We start from the raw sequence: 18,119 nt of genomic DNA on the forward strand, positions 1-18,119 counted from the left end.
GGAGAAGCTCACACACAGCCTCCATCTGGGACAAGGCACCCAAAGTCGTGTGGGAGGTGGAGGGAAAATCTCGGGCACCCGGAGAGATTTCCGCGAGCCTGCTAAGAAATCGGGGCGCACCATGGCCCGCTGCGATCCGACGCAAAAGCATCGATACCAAACCAGAAAGAAGGGCGAGGCGAGGCGAGGCGAGAGGCATCTGTTGGCAGTCGCGTCATCCTTATGCGGAGAAAAATTAGGCAGGTGAAGCTGAAGGCAAACGGGAGCCCCCCCCCCGACCAAAATTGAGAGAAACTGGGAAAATTTATTAGTGGAGGCGGCAGGTAGGGCCGCCGGGTTCCTTTCTGCAGAAACCTTTCTTTCTATCCTTTTGCGCAAAACCAACCAGCCCCTGAGCCCAAGTCCGCTAAACCGGCGCACGTGACTCGCGCTCCGTTACCTCCTGTCCTGCTTTGGAATGCGGGAATCCTGGCGCGCGCCTTCGCGTAGTGAGCAAAACATCCCGGGAGCCAAGTTGGTTTAGGCAGGGGAGGGAGAGTGTCTGCTCGGCCTTTCCCTTTCTGTGTCTCGTGCTAGTTCCCAGAGATGTGCCAGTTTCCCAGTGATGCTCTTGAGCTTGTTGAAGAACGGCCTGGGTGTCCTGACCAAGTCTATGGGACCACACCACTGAAAACTGCTGACCACTCTTAGGATCACAAGGGTAAGAGTGGGCCAGCCTCCCTAGTTATTATTTAGACTGACTTTCATTAAATTCTCCAGAAAACCAACTGAAATAGTTAGAAATAAAAATTCCCAGAACATTTCTTTTCTATCAAATGATGATAGATGGACAGATTCAGACTACAGCAGGTTCCAAAACACCTACCACATATGTACATATGCATACATACATATACATGCACCTGTTCGTTTGGTTCACCTCATATCCTGAGTACTGAATGGTGGTTTATGCAGAGCCACAATTTTATATCTAATGTTCAGCAGCTCAAATATGGGGTGTGATGGGGTGTCTGTCTTCTACTTGGTTTAAAATTCCACCCCTGGCCATCCTACTAGACACATTAGATGGGAAATCCATTGGTGTCAACAGAAAGTATAATATACAGTGGTACCTCGGGTTAAGTACTTAATTGGTTCTGGAAGTCCATACTTAACCTGAAGCGTACTTAACCTGAAGCGAACTTTCCCATTGAAAGTAATGGAAAATGGATTAATCCGTTCCAGACGGGTCAGCAGAGTACTTAAATTGAAAGTACTCAACCTGAAGCGTACTTAACCCGAAGTATGAGTGTAATTGGTTCTGGAAGTCCATACTTGTTGTTGTTGTTGTTGTTTAGTCATTTAGTCGTGTCCGACTCTTCGTGACCCCATGGACCATAGCACGCCAGGCACTCCTGTCTTGCACTGCCTCCCGCAGTTTGGTCAAACTCATGTTCGTAGCTTCGAGAACACTGTCCAACCATCTTGTCCTCTGTCGTCCCCTTCTCCTAGTGCCCTCAATCTTTCCCAACATCAGGGTCTTTTCCAAGGATTCTTCTCTTCTCATGAGGTGGCCAAAGTATTGGAGCCTCAGCTTCACGATCTGTCCTTCCAGGGAGCACTCAGGGCTGATTTCCTTAAGAATGGATAGGTTTGATCTTCTTGCAGTCCATGGGACTCCTCCAGCACCATAATTCAGGTTAAGTCCATACTTAACCTGAAGCTTACTTAACCTGAAGTGAACTTTCCCATTGAAAGTAATGGAAAGTGGATTAATCCGTTCCAGATGGGTCCGCGGAGTACTTAAACTGAAAGTACTCAACCTGAAGCGTACTTAAACCGAGGTATGACTGTATTTAGGATCACAGCATAAAGTTTTAGTCCCCCAAGCCACTTGCTCCACAGTAAATAAGCAAAGACCCACTGCAGTTAATAGGATTACACCATACAAAGCAGTTTCGTGGTTTGTGTTTGTAATGTAATTCATTCCCATTCATACCTATGCAATTCAGTTTCTCTCTCCCTTTCTTTTCAGTGGCAATTCCAGATGCTTGCCTTGCTTTCAATTGCCCTGTTGTTTTTATGCCATTCTGTTTCATCTATGGGTGTGTTCCCCACATTCCAAGATTCTTACTTCAGATTCCACAATGCCTGAAGATGCCTGGATCCAGGACAACTCTACCATGTGCTCATCTCTGTTTAAATGTGTCATTTTTAACTGCTTTATAAAGTTTGGCATTCACATTAAGCTTTCACAGCTGGCTTACAGCAGAAGCCTAAACATGTTTACTTAAAAGTAAGTGCCACTTTGTTCAATGGGGCATACTCCCTGGTAATTGTACAGTGAATTTAAGCTAGAGTCATGACTGACTTTAGATGGATTGGAGAAAGGAATTTCAAATTTTGAGTATGAATGTATCAGTTGTTTTCCTTGCCTCTAGAGCTGGTTTGAATTCTTTAGCACCAATATGCCTTACAAATGAACTTTTAAAAATATCCCACTGCAACTAACTAAATTGCTTCAGCCCCCCCAACATTATAGGGTGTACAACAATATTCAGCTTTGTGCAAATTTGTTTCCCATAAACATATCCAGATTTATGGAGAACCCAGATTCACAGGCCAGCAATTTTTAGTTTCATTTGACCTGGCTACTGTATTTAATGGAGATAAACTGCAAGCAGCCAACAGTTACTGCTTTCCTTCCAAGGTTAATGGTGCAGCTAGGTAACCTTAGTTTCTCTGAACTCAGTGGTCCTACAGGTGTTCTCCTCCTCAGATGGTCATGTATATTAATTCATAATGTGCTGGGTTTTGTGGCTTTCCTGTTCATTCCTCTGAATAGACCCCTGGACCTCTGCCCTAATAGCACCATTGACCAAGGTTTCATCTGAAAAGAAAAGGCTAAAATATTCTGCTGAAGCACCGCTGTGAAAAAAAACCCTACAACTTGCAGGCCTCTAGTTTTCTTGCTTGATGCATCTTGCTTGAAAATAAATGGAGTTGTGTGCGACTATGCAGAAAGTATCCCTAGGGTTCTTGTTCCATCATTTCCATCACAGGATCATATGAATAGTGATTTAGTGTGTTCATTTTAGGGGTATTTTAATTTTTTTAAAAAATCCTTTGTATAAACAGGCTAAAAGTAAACTTGGATCAGGCAGCACTCTTTTCATTTTTGGAAAATATTTGTATATTTATAATAAAGCTAATGTGTCATACACACATAAACACACATAAACATGTAGGTATACACCACACTCACACAGAGGCAATGAATTTCTCCGTCTTAATGCTGAGCTGAGCAATTTCCTATTGCTGCAATGATGCCCTTTGTAAAGTGGAGAAGAGGTGCCTGATTTTGTCACAGACTGGTGGGCCACCAGCAAACAAGATGCAGCCTGCATGGGCCGTGGGTTTTTCAACCTTGGTAAATATGTTAAAAAACATGAGGGGGGCAGAAAAGATTGAACCATGTGGGATCAAAAGGGTTGCATTCCACCTACCTCTCTTTCAACAGAGGTCCTTCCACAGAACAATCAAGGCTGCGTCAGATTGAAATGGATCTTGCATCTGAATTAGGGGTATCCAACAAGGTGTCTCCCAGATGTCATGGAAAACTCCCATAATTCTGGACCACTGGCCATGCTGGTTGTGGCATTGCAAGTTCAAGTCCGTCCGAAATATCTAGAGGGCACCATGTTAGCTTCCCCTGGTCTAGATAATTAAGGACATCCAAGAGAGAATGGAGTTCTCAGCAACCACTCATTTGGACAGGTTGCCCACACTAGTGAGCAAATCTCATGGAATACAGTAGGACTTACTTTCAAGTAAACATTCATAGAATTGCAGTCCAAGTGAATGATGGAAAGTAACATGATCACAACATTAGCAAGAGCAAGTATTAAAAGCTTTTCAGTAAATTATTTATTTGGGAAACTTTTAAAAAATATTTTATTAAACACAGATTGGCATGATCCTTTCACAAAAGAACCTTATATTAGAGCTAAGCCTGATGGGGTCTCTCGGGGCCCTGCAAATAGCAGTTTCCTCTAATGTAAAGTTCAATTCTTTTATAATTGAAATGTTCTTTTACGTAGAATAAAGAAAACCACTGTTTGCTTCATTCCATTACTGAGTCATGAAAATAAGAAGCTAAAAGGATATTTGAAGACTTTACCATGCATTGAAACACATTGACAATTCTTTTATTAAAGAGAAATTTAGAGTAAGTAATAGACACATTAGAAAATAATTGCTGAAAAGATCTGCTAATTATATATTCTGGGCAACATTCCAGAACATCAAGAATGTAATTTGTCGCTCACCAAGAATATAATTTGGTGTTCAATAAGGATTGCAACAATGCGTGAAGACAAAAGCTTTGCTTATTAAGAACCAAGACAAAGAAACTCTACTACTAATAATAGATTTGAGTAGTATTCAAGGAGCTCTGTCTCCCACAGATACCAGTGAAATCCACATATTCAGCAAATAGTGCAAGCCTATACTTCAGATCTTCTGATTGAGAAGCTATACTATTTTCACGTTGGGATTTTGCCTGGGCAATAATAATCTGTCTTGTCCTACTCTCTGGCTCTGACCTTCAGACGTGGTTCCCACTCCTGCCTGCTACCTGCCTGTGGTTCAGCTCTGACACAGATGCAGTTATGTAAAAAGAAAGCATGTTGAAAACGGCCCACAACGGCAACAGCTCATTCCCAGACTATCTGTTTACTGAGTGTTCATTCTGATTTGTCTGCAGGGAAGGATGACATTGCCCCATTCAATTGTTATCTCACACTTTCCAGTGTGTTTCCCTGTCACTTTCCTAACTGCAGATAGTCCTATGTTTTTGAAGAAACAGGTCTGTTGCTCCAGAGCGCCAAATCCACTTTTATTGAGCAATGTATATTTGCCAGTCTGCAACTGAATCCCACCCAGAAACAGTCTAGAAGCACCCTTGGATTCAAAGGGTTCACACTGACTCATTCATTCAATCACACCCGCACCATGCATTTAAAGCACAATGCTTCCCCCAAAGGATCCTGGGAATTGTAGTTTGTTAAGGGTGCTGGAAAATATGGATGATCCCTACCAATACCCCTTTTCGCTGGGAAAAAATGATGGGAACTGCTGCTGGAGATGGGGCTCACCTAGTCCTCTCCATTGTGGTGTCTCCAAGGAGAATGCTGAGATTAAAAAGGTAAAGGACCCCTGACAGTTAAGCCTAGTCGCAGATGACTCAGGGGTTGTGGCGCTCATCTCGCTTTATTGGCCAAGGGAGCCGGCATTTGTCCGCAGTTTTTCCGAGTCATGTGGCCAGCATGACTAAGCCGCTTCTGGGGAAACCAGAGCAGTGCACGGAAACGCGTTTACCTTCCCGCCGGAGCGGTACCTATTTATCTACTTGCACCATAGCTGCCAAGTTATCCCTTTTTTAAAGGGATTTTCTTTTATGCTGAATAGGCTTCCTCGCGAGAAAAGGGAAAACTTGGCAGCTATGACTTGCACATGCTTTTGAAATGCTAGGTTGGCAGGAGCTGGGACTGAGCAACGGGAGCTCACCGTGTCGTGGGAATTCGAACCGCCGACCTTCCAATCGGCAAGCCCTAGGCTCAGTGGTTTAGACCACAGCACCACCCATGTCCCTATGCTGAGATTAGGCAAGCACAAACTCAAGGGTGCTTATGCTACCAAATGAAGACATACTTGTTCTCCCAGGTTTGCTCTGACCTTTATTATTATTATTACCGGTCACTGTGATAGTTTTAGTGAATTTATTATTGTTGTTGTTAGATTCACTATGTTTTATTACTGTATGAAGCATTTTGGTATTTCTCTAAATGCAAAGCAGTATAGAAATACTTAAATGAATGAATGAATGAATAACTGGAACCTTTTTCACCCCTGGTATTTATTTATTTTTTAATGAAATACCAACTCCTTGTTAGCAATAGTGATACTAAGGCATTTCTGATATTTCCTGCAGGAATTTTTAAGACATCTTTTAGGAAACCTGATAGCAATTCCGATACAAAATGTAAAAGGGGGATTAAATATCTCCCAGGGCACTGCAACGGCCCAGAGGAATATAAGAATTAATTTAGCAGTAATCTGTGCCTGGATATGAAACAGCTTCTCGGATATTCTATTAATCATGGTTTTGTCAAGTTACTATATTACCGAGGTCAAGAAAGACTATACATGGGTTCCAAAATATGTATTTGAGTATTCAGGCGCAACTATTTGAAACACAGTCTCTTTCCTGTGAGCCGTAACATAAGTCAATACAAATCAGTAGTGGGCAAACAAGATCATATATATATTAATAAGTAATAACAAAGAGCAATGTGGAAAATATTTCTATCCAAGCGCAGACAAGAGACATAAACGTGTGTCCAAAATGAACTGTGAAAAGAACGAATTTTGTTAAAGGCTGTATCTGATTCATTATGGCTAATACAATCTGCTGAATTAAATGCCTTATGCAGGAACACACTTCAAGTCCTTCAGAGCCGTTCAAAGAGAAGAGGATCCAGAGGACTTTGAAAGTGCAAATGGAGCTGAGACCCTCTGCATTGTTTCATCAGCACCTGTGTTGGATATATATGGAACCTCCATCACACGTTATGTCCATATCTGTGGAGGTGGTAAGGGCAGGGCCTGAACTCAAAACATCTGAGTACAGGGCAATCCTTTCATGCAGGTTGCTTCTACTTCAAATGAGTAGAGGGCGTGAACTCAAGGGAACACATAAAGGTGTCACCCCATGTTAAATGTGAGAGGTTTTTTTAAAAAATTAAAAATTATTTTAAAAAAGTTATTATGCCTGAAGCTGGCAAGGCAATAAATAAAATAAAATTAAACAGCCTCTCGCCTTCCAACCTGGCTTGTTCCAACTGTCAGGGCATCAGCTGTAGGCTGGTGGATCTGCTGTTCCATGTTCTGCTGTTTAAAGATTGTTCATCAGGAAGAAGAATCTCCTTACATAGACCATCCTTGAAGGTGTCCTGCAATTACAGATACATTAAAAAACTGAGGTGACGGAGGGATCCATCTTGCTCTGACTGATTTGAGCTACATCAGTTAAGTCAAATTAGTACTTAACATTTCTCCAGATTAAATACTGAGTATCGAAACTACAGATCCTGCATAGACAAATAACTCAAAAGATTTTTTATGAAACATGGCAATTTGAACTTTCTGGCTACAAATGGGAATGCAAAGGAAAATTAGGCTTAATGAAAAGCATATTTATAGATTTTTAAGGAAAGGGTTATGGCAGCTGCATTCTATAAGCATTAGCAATGGTGTTGACAGAGCCCATTGTCTTAAAAGCACATTGAAAGCACATTGCATTCCCCAAAGAATCCTGGGAACCTTAGCCCTGAGAGGTATAAACTAGTGTTCCCAGGATTCTTTGCAGGAAACCACGTGGTTTGAATGTATGGAGTGGGTTTTTGCAGTTTTCTATTTGAGGAGAACCTTAAAACTATGTGAATCGCTTTCTCTTAGGGGCAATGCTCCCCATTTATCATTCGTTTACAGTTTTCAAAGCTGTTACCAAAAATTATAACAATTAAAATTCATCTCAAACAGCAGACAAAATATATTAAAAACTTTTAGTATTTAGAAGTAACTATATAGACTTGCCTTTTTACTTCTTGCAGGACCATTTGTGGCATTTTCTAAGAAACCATAGGAAAAGGGGTAGCAGATACCTACAAGCTATGACACCATCTGGACTATCCCTCAACCAAGGAATCTTGGGTTGTGATAACCAACTTGCCCTCCCACTTTGTGATGCTGTTGCTAAACACCAGGTCTGTGTACAGTAAAACCTCTCTCACCCATGATACTGCTTTTAGGGAACACCTCACGAATGAGGAAGACACCCTGGTGTTTATTATAGAATGGGAGGGATTGCAGCTGGGTCAGAGAGGGAGAGCAGGGATTTTTGCGTACTGTCCAACAATCTCCCTGACTGAGCTGGTGGAGATGGTGTCAAGAATGGTTCTCTAACTATCATCCATGTGGGGTCCAACCTATCTGGTCTGACACATATTATCAGTTGCTATACCTGGAGCCGGCAATTCTTTTTATATGCTCGCTTGCTGTAGCATTTCCTAGCCTGAGATACTTTGATATCAGTAGCTCACGCTCTGGTGACTTCGCATTTGGATTATTGGTATGCGCTCTACCTTGGAGCTGGAGCTAGTGAAGAATTAATCTGCCATGTTCTGAACGGAGGCAGAAAGTTAGGAGAATGTAGCATTGCCTCTTAAAGCACTCCACGGCACCCACCCTGATTCAAGTATCCTAAAGCTTTTTAGTTTTTTAAATGTGAAACTAGGATCCTAGCCTTCTCCTCTGTTCAGTTTTTAAGTGTCTGTATGCTGTTGTTTGGATTTAGACGTCAGCAAAGACACTTCTGTTTGCCCAGCCTTTTCAGTCTGATAAGACAATGTTTGCATTGAATAGCAATGTGTGGGTTGTGTTTTTAATGATGGTTACTTTGTGAATATATTCATATTGTATTTGTTCTAATTTTGTTGTACAGCCACTTGGGTCCTGTATGAGGAATGGTGATTCTTAAAGGGGAATCAATACTAAATAGTAGTAGTAGTCGAAACAAAATAAAAAATATAAAAAATCCTTCCAGTAGCATGCACACGAAAGCTCATACAATGACAAACTTAGTTGGTCTCTAAGGTGCTACTGGAAGGATTTTTTTTATTTTTTATTTGGTTTCGGCTACGTCAGACCAACACGACTACCTACCTGTAACTAGTAGTAGTAATATTTATCAGATTGCATTATTATTTATTTCATTTATGAACCACTTCCTATGAGGCATCCCAAAGTAGGTTTTAGTATAATAAAAACATAAATAAAGTGTTACATATATCAAAACAGTTAAAACAATTGCATATAGTAAAACAATTTAAACAGCACATGCATTAAATCAATTCCAACTGAATTCATACACCAACAGGGATGAAGATCTCCATTTCGAAAGCTTGATGAAAGAGGAATGTCTTTAACAGGCCCATAAAAGATACTACTGCAAAAGCCGTTTGAAAATTGGGAAAGGAGTACGACAAGGTTGTATATTGCCTACCAGGCTTGTGTGTTGAACACGCTGCTCTATGAAAGTGAGTCATAGGCAACTTACAATTGCCGGGAGCAACATCTCAACGCCTTCCACATGCGTTGTGTCAGAAAGATTTTGGGTATCATGTGGCAGGACAGTGTCTCAAACGATGTGCTTTCCCAAGCCCACATTCCGAGCATGTTTGCACTCTTGTCTCTGCAACGTCTATGCTGGTTTGGTCATGTCTACAGAACAGAATATGGCAGGACATGCTCTGTGGGAAGTAGGAAGCTTCAGGCCTACTGGCAGACCAACTCTGCATTACAAAGATGTCTGCAAACAAGACACAAAGGCTGGTAGCAACAACCCAGCCATGTGAGAATCCCTTGCAGAAGACTGCAGTGCCTGGAGACAGACAGTCAGGTTGTGTATCCACAGCAGTGATCAGAGGAGGAATGACCACCAGGAGGAGCGCAGAGAGAAGCAACACCATGGTACATTTGCAGCAGCAGAAACAGACGCCTTCTCTTGCCCCAGCTGGAACAAAACACGTCTCTCCCATTTCGGACTCTTACAGCCACAGCAGGTGCTGTAACTCTCCAGTGGTATGACTTCAAACGCACATTCCTCCATTGTTTCCCAAGACAGACAGATTCCAACAAGTGATTACCATTAGTGGCATGAACACCTTAGGTTTTCAGTCATGTCCCTTCCACTTTTGTTTCTTTCACTGAAGTTTTCCCACAGTATTAGCATTAGTATTAGTGCATATATATTATAGCAATTGTCACATGATTAAATGGTAAAATTGCCAGCAAACCATGCCACAAGATTATCTAGCAAATGTTCTAATACAAGGTCATTGTGAAGCCTGAAAGGAACTGGAGATTATCCTGACTGCTTGTCCTGCAGTTGAACCTAACCAGAAGATTGCTGTGCGATTTGGACAGAAAGATGCGATTTTCTCTACACTGGTGGTTTCAGTGGAAAATTATACTTGCAAAATGAAGGGCTGACGGTTCTGACAGATCTTTTACGATGTACTGTAAAGCCAACACATTTGGTTTCATTTAGGTCTGGCGTACATGTTTTTGCAATTATTTTCAATATGCAGAGTGCCCAGTAGGTATAAAATACTGCTGTGGAATTCAAGGGAAACTAAAGCTTTAGGTTGCCTAGACACTTTGCTCAACCACCTGGCTTTGTAGGTACACAAGAGGCTGCCTTAGGCTCCATATACACTTGCCTGTTTCTGTTCTCAAAATGTAGTTTTTCTCAACCTGGATTCATGCTCATCCTCAACGTGCTGCTTTCAATCTAGACTGATTGCAGCTCCACCATCCAGATGCGTGGGTGTGGTTACTTGGTATGTGTTTGAAAACTCTCCCCTTGATCGGATTACACATTTGAAAACCCTCCCCTTGCAATCTTGGCATACCACCACAACATCATTGGGCAGGCATGGAGAGACCCCTCATTGCTGCGACTACCTACATCTGCTTTCAGATCGACACACTGTCAGGTAATGCAGAAACAATCTGCAGTTGGGCTTTTACTTTCAGAATGAAACCAGTTCACCGAGAAGCATTTTTCAGGGGAATAATCATAAATGAGTGTGTGGACTAGGTACAAGAAGAAAAAACATCTACCCCAGTATGGCCTACAGTGCTGGCAGCTGCTCTCCATGGTTTCAGACAGAAGTCTGTGCCAGCTCTACTCTTTTCCATGCAAAGCGTGTCCTCTGCCACTCAGATTCCTCCAACATACCCATGCTGTAGGAATTTCCCCCCACCCCACTGAATCACACACACACATTTCCACATGACTATCGAAAGGGGGACTTGGGAGCCATAATCCTCTAAGCCTTAGGACATGTAGGCAGGAGGCTCTGCCAACTGGACATTTCCCCATCAATGGTGCCAGACTGCTAACCATCTCATTCACAATGGAAGACTCCTCTGAACAAAGTGATCAACTCTTAGGAAACTGTTAATTTCTCTTTGTGTTTAGGAATTCACACTGGGGTGGGGTGGGGTGAGAGGACTAGGAGAGGTGTCAAAGGTGCTCAGATTTCTACCTTGAACCCTCCCTTTTTGTGAGGTATTGATTACGTAGCTGTGATGTAGGAATGATGTATTTTGGGGTGTTTCTTGGTGATGGGAAAACTGATAAAAGTGGAGGTTCTCTTTTGTTCTAGGTCTCCATCTTGCTTCACCTTGATGCAGGTGGGGGTCCTGTCGCGACAGTCTTCAATAAAGACCAAGCCTAATGGCTGCTGTTTTGCTCTGATATTCCTGGCTGGTGTCCTTGTTGTTTTGTCCAAGGGAGCCCTCAGATTTTCCGTTAACACCCATGGAATTTGCCTGGCTGCAATGCTTTCCTCATTGAGTCACATGGAGAAAGTAAATCAAACCATGCATTTGCCTAAATTTTCATTCATCTACATGTGAAATTGTGGAGTACGAAATGAGTCTCAAATATGCAGCACATCCATAGTGCAACCGCAAGTTACGTTAGTTATTTTATTCATTTTTTCTTACATTTATATTTCACTCATTTTTCGGCTCATGTTGGGTCAGCATATAATTAAAACCTCACAAAAAGTACAGCATAGAAGAGTTATGTGAAGTACATACGGCAACCTTTCCTTAGGCCTGGCTCCAGCTTTGAGGAGGTCCTGGCAAGGTGCCATGTATTGGGGTCCTGAACCAAACAGCACCTAGGCCTGAACCTTCCTATCACCATATCACAGATTGCTCTTGAAAGCCAGGGGGGTTTCCAAAGGCAGGAAGGAGAAAATCCAAGTGCAAATAACCCTTGAACAATTAACAGGCCTGTCAATAGGCCAGTGCAGTTGTGTCTTTAACAGCAGCTTGATGTGTTGACATTAGCAGGTGATAATAGGACAGTTTGCTTGTTAATTTGAGTACAAATGAACACATGGAAGGAGAGGCGTGAACTGAGCCTATTATACACCTTTAGATGAGTGGTGTGATAATAATGTTCAGCTGATTTGTGTTGGGAAGATCTGTGATGTCAGCTAAGCTGTTTTGGGCTTGGAGAAGGAGACTTCACCATGCTTGGGTGGGAGACTGGATGGGGTGGGAGAGGAAGACTTCCACCCCATCCAATCCCCCACCCTAGCATAGTGGGTGAGGAGTTTGGACTGCAACTTAAGTCTCTTAAAGCAGTGCCCAAGCTAGGGGAGGGCGGACACAGGTGGCGCTGTAGGTTAAACCACAGAGCCTAGGGCTTGCTGATCAGAAGGTCGGTAGTTCGGATCCCTGCGACGGGGTGAGCTCCTGTTGCTCGGTCCCAGCTCCTGCCAACCTAGCAGTTCGAAAGCACGTCAAAGTGCAAGTAGATAAATAGGTACCACTCCAAGCGGGAAGGTGAACGGCGTTTCTGTGTGCTCCTCTGGTTCGCCAGAAACGGCTTTGTCATGCTGGCCACATGACCTGGAAGCTATACGCTGGCTCCCTTGGCCAATAATGTGAGATGAGCGCCGCAACCCCAAAGTCGGTCACGACTGGACCTAATGGTCAGGGGTCCCTTTACCTTTAGCTAGGAGAGGAAGGGAGTGCCAAGCTGGGTCTTTGACCCAGGTGAAATAAAGCCTAGTTTTGCCCCTACTTATGGTTATTTAACTGACTATTGTGCTCTAAGTATGCCCTAGTGTTGGAGAAGAAATTACATCCCATGAATTTCAAAAGGAGAGAGGGTTAAGCAGCAGCTCAAGTTTCCCGCTTAAATAATCTGAGCCTCAAAGTATTCAGCTGTGTCTGGGCTCTACCCTCCCTCTCTCCAATTAAAATGTGGATAAGGGCAACCCTAGCTGACTGGACATGGACAAAGTTCAGCTCAGCATTTATTTCAAACAAAAAATAATGCAGTGCAGATTTCCTATAATGTATATACTTTTGAAAACTCCAATAACTTAATACGGTATTTTTCACTCAGATGCAGTGTGATCCTCCCCTGTTCCACGGCCAGCATAGAGAGTGTTATAAAATTACCTTGTCTTACGAGACAGTCCTAAAAATAGAATACTCCCGCACACAAATCTCCTGTTCATCATTTCAGTAGATATATATATTTGGGAAGTCTGAATATCCAAGAGGAAGTGATTCAGTTACTGCGTAGGGACTTCCACCATATTCATTACAGCTAAGGGTACAAGAGAGATGTAGTTTGAGATGAAGTTTCTCTATGAAGTTTCCATCTACAGGGTGGTAAAAGTAGTAAGCCGGTAACTCAGGAAGTACTAAATCACAAAATGGCATTAAAAAAAAAGAACAACAGAAGATATCCATTATGTTGTTAACATTATATGTAATTAAGTAATGCATACCTTTTTATTTGGTGAGTGAACACATGCACCCCAAATTAGTTGCCAGGAGCACTTGATTATATGTACAAATCTACATTGGATCTCACTGTATCGGAGCCAGGTACAAGAAAGCAGATCCATATGTTTTCCCTCTGCAGGAATATAAGAAGTTGCCTTATTCCAAGCCACACCACTCCATTGGCTCATTGAATTCCTGAACAGCCACCAGCAGACAGGAGTCTTTCATAGCACTACCTAAAGATGCTATGAAATGAATCTAACACCTATAGCAGGTGTTCCACCTGTGAGCTATGATCCTTTCATAGTGGATTCTGTTATGTGTAAGAAAATTTAGAGTTTGGCAACCGATTAATAACCTCATGCCAATGCAACCTGGGAACCCAGAGCAGCATTCATGGGGTTTCCTGATGGGCTCTCATCCAGGTTCTAGGCAGGCCAAATCTGCTTAGCCTTGTCCCATGGTGTGTTACTCAATGCAATAGCAAAATATCGGTTCAAATGTGATGGAGAAAGAATAAACTTGCTACTGGGAGATAGCCATATTTCAGTTTCCCACCTTTTTCAAAAAAAGAAGTATCAGTAGGAGTGCACAGTCTTCTAAGCATGAAATAAAAAGCAATTTCAAAGCAAACATTAATGAAATTGTTGGCAATGGTGCATCAGGATGGGTATTTTCGATTAAGTTCGCTACTGGACAGGCTAAGTTTTCCAGTGCAGAAATCGTAAAAGGAAGGAATGCTGAACTTCTGAAGTACGGGAAGAAAATTAAATGTCACAAAACTATTAGCTCAGTTGGTAGAGCATGAGTCTCTTAATCTCAGGGTCGTGGGTTCAAGCCCCACCTTGGGCAAAAAATTCCTGCATTGCAGGGGGTTGGACTAGATGACCCTTGTGGTCCCTTCCGACTCTACAATTCTATGATTCTATTAATCCAAGCTTGAAGAGATTGATCTGTGGTTCACACAATACATGGATAATTGCTATGATGAGGTATCAGCCACAATCTTATTGAAGAGATAACTAAAGCTGTTTGGTTTGCGTTTCTGTTCAATCAAAGATATCATTTTGCTACTTGAGCTACTTGTGCTAATCATGCAATCTATAAGTGGTTTGGAAGTGCCATTATTCTGTTCATTCAAGGCGATGTAGCATCTCAACTTTCTGTAGTGACCCTTGAAATTAATTTTCCCTATCTGTCTTCCAGTAGTCAAATGCATTCTGATGAGCATAACTCTTATGGGGGGGAAAAGCAGCCAGGCAGGGGGATAAGTGGCAGTGAATCACTTAAAACCAAGGAGGAAGTTTAGCCTCACACACAGCAGGAATGTCCTGGCCACTTCCTTATAATGTGGATCAAGTGACAAAATAGCATTTCCTACTAGAAAAGTAACCAAACACCCTGTGCTAATGTGTCTAGCTGCTCCCTGATATGACTGTGCATATTTATTTCAAAAATAGGTTTGTTATTTGATACTTTATTTTACTTTTTAGCTAGCTCATGTTTTCCAGAACTTAAAAATGCATTTTTCCTTAGAAAAACTGTTCCTAATCTTTCCATGTAAAAGGATATTAATAGTTAAGCACCGTTCACTTCAAAACAGAGTTGTGCGGTGTTTGGAACAGATATTGTAGTAGCTATATGCCTGGGAAAGTTTGGCAGTTCACTAAAGCATTGTTTTTTCAATGTTAAGGGTGGGAGATCCAGTTTAATAAAAGAAAATCACAGCTTAGCAACGATCAACAAATATCATTGTTTGTATTAAAAACTTTGCAATAAGCTGTTCTAGATAACAGTATTAATAATGAACATGATCATCCATTCCACTGAAATCAAACGGCTTCATTTTTGCTGAATACTGCCAAATTGTATTTACCTGCTTGAGTCGGGGGAAACTGACAAAATGAAGTAGAATGCATTTGTTCTACAAACAGTTATTTGATATAACAGAAATCTATAAAACCACATCAAATATTGAGCACTGGGATATAAAAGTTCATAGAAGGCAATTTCCGAGTGGTCCAGATAATACTGGGGGGGGGGGGGAGGATACAAAGTCTATTTTTGGGTGCAGAAGTGGTGAAACTAATTCCTTCTTTGCATTTATGTTCCCAAGGTGAGGTATGAGGATACCCACACAGGCCACTTTTGGAATGTGCAGTAGTATGCAGCTGCTCACAGGGAGCAGTCTCCTGGTGGTCTGGTTCTATGATTTGAGGTGGGTTAAAATGTATTAGGGAATGCACAGCTGTTCAAACTCCATTTCCCTATTAATATTTTGTTACTATGAGGGATGAATGTACCCCACTTGTGCCATGTAGCCCACAAGTGCGCTTTTTTAAAAAAATAATTTTTATTGAATTTTTATACAAACAAGACAAACGAGACATACAATATAAATTCTGTCCCTTCAAATACCCCCCCCCCACGAGTCCACCTCTGCCACCAGTGGCACCCGCCGGTGTTGAGAATCAAAGGGGTCCATTATAAGGCTGGGTTTGACCTCCCCCTCCCCCCTCATCCCCCCCCTGCCACTGAAAGGACAAGGACGGAGGGGTTCTGTGGGTTGGTTTCCCCTCAGCTGCTCCTTTAAGCACAATACACATAAAAATACAAACAAAAAGAAAAAAGAAAAAGAAAAAACAAATAAAAATTTTAAAATTCCCCATTCTTATTTTCTTCACATTATAATTATGACTTCCTCAGATCTCATCTTCCTGGTTTTCCTAACTTCTCTAATTAATTATGGCGGGTTTTCTATTCCAGTTCCAAATCTTATCCTTATAATATTGACTTATTCCTCCTCCTTCTTCATGCTGCCCCCCCACAAGTCCCCTCCTGCCACAAGAGGAACCTGCGAGGCGCAGCACTTCAAAGGTTCCATTTTTGTGTCTGGGCTTCCCTCCCCCCCTCTCCCCCCCAGAGCACCCTCTGCCACCAGGCGCTTCTGAGCAAAGAGAGGGGGGAAGGCGGCCCTCCATCCAGACACTTATCTAAACATAAACATGTTAATGCAAATCCAAAAATTGTTTCCCAAGCCATTCTTCCACCCCCCCTCCAGAAAGCTAAATTTTTATATCTATTCACTCTCCTTTCTCCTCCAGCAGTCCTTTCCCCCCCTTGAATCAGCAGTCCTTTATCAAGCCAAGATTTCAGAAACCGTTAATCAATCACCAAAATGCGTTTTAACTAAAAATTTTTACCCCACACCCATTCTTTCCCATTTCCATATCCAGGCCTCTGTTCCCCCCTCCCTCTGCCTTTCCTTTCCCTCAATCGCCCATGCCCAATTTTTAGTCCCTCCAAGAGCCTTCTTTTCTTCAGTCTTTAAATCATTTTGTTGTTCTTGACAGCTGTCTTTTTCCTTTTCAAGTCCTTGTTGTTCTTCCTCCAGGTCACTTTTTTATAATCCACCTCAGTTTTTACAAAGTCCACTTCTTGTTCATTACTCTCAGGTAAACTTTCCACATTGTCCTCTGAGTCCTGATCTTGAACCAAAGTCTCTGAACATGTTAAGCTGGAGTATTGCAGTGTCCTGTGAATGTCCTTCAAAATCTCTAGATAGTTCAGAACTGTCTCTTGGAAGCTTGGTGAATACATTGTTTTCATTCCTTCTAACCACAGACTGGCAGAAGATTAGGAGGCAGAGCACACTGGAAATTTCCATTTACTCACGCTTTCCTCCATCTTGCCTGTTCTTTGCATTGTCTTTAACTTTCAACAATAGGTCATCTCTTAATTCCAAGTACTTCTCTTTTAATAAGATCTTGCAGCCAATTAAACTTTCAACATTTTTTAATGAATTTCCTTGTCTTTTAACAATTTTGACAGCTTTGACAGCTGTCAAATGAACTCTTCCCTTTATACAGTTACTGTTCCTCGGGAGGTAGCGGCACCGGGATTTGTAAAGGGATACAAAGTCTTTGTTTCTTGCGGGTACTAAAAACAAAGTGTCTTTTTCGGCTTTGGAATGTTTAATGCGCCTCTTAATTGACCATTAGGAAGAGATCGACTCCCGTTTTTGGATCTCTCCTATTTTTCCCAATTGTTAATTTTAGAATCCACAAGTCCAAATGAAGATTTAACTTACTTTGTAGAAATCCTTTCTTTTCTTGGGAGAATCTGCCGCTGCCCGGTAGAAGACTCGGGGCTTCGCAATTACGGAGGCAGCGATTTCGTCCAGAATGGCTCCCGCGACTCCACTCCGCTGGCTCTCGGAGACTCTACTGGGTCTCCGGGCAGCAGAGGAATCGCCAAAAACGGAGCCTGCCGGACTTTCAGCCCTCGGGACGCTCTACCCGAGGTTTTTGCGGGGAATCCGCGCGCCCCGCGGAATTCCCCCCCTCCGCGATGCCAGGGACTGCGGAGCTCGCAGTCCCTGCGTCTTCTTTCTCCGGCGCGGCAGACCGGAAGTCAAGTGCGCTTTTGAATAAGGTTCTCAGTAGCTCTACCAGAGAGAGCTTCAGCACATGACCACAATGATTTAATTTATATGTTCTTGAGGTTCACAGCTAGCGAAATGCTGGTTCCTAATTTCTATTTATTTCCAATGAGAGAGACGGAGAAGCTGCTTGAGAGCATATTGTGTATAAATGAACTTTTTCACCAACCCTAACCACATTCTTACAGTGGTCTGGTCATATGATCTGATGGGCTTCAAAGGTACTGTGACAGTTAACAGCAGACTAATTCAA

Source organism: Zootoca vivipara, chromosome 9, assembly GCF_963506605.1.
Source record: "Zootoca vivipara chromosome 9, rZooViv1.1, whole genome shotgun sequence".
In the NCBI taxonomy this organism is placed as follows: domain Eukaryota; kingdom Metazoa; phylum Chordata; class Lepidosauria; order Squamata; family Lacertidae; genus Zootoca; species Zootoca vivipara.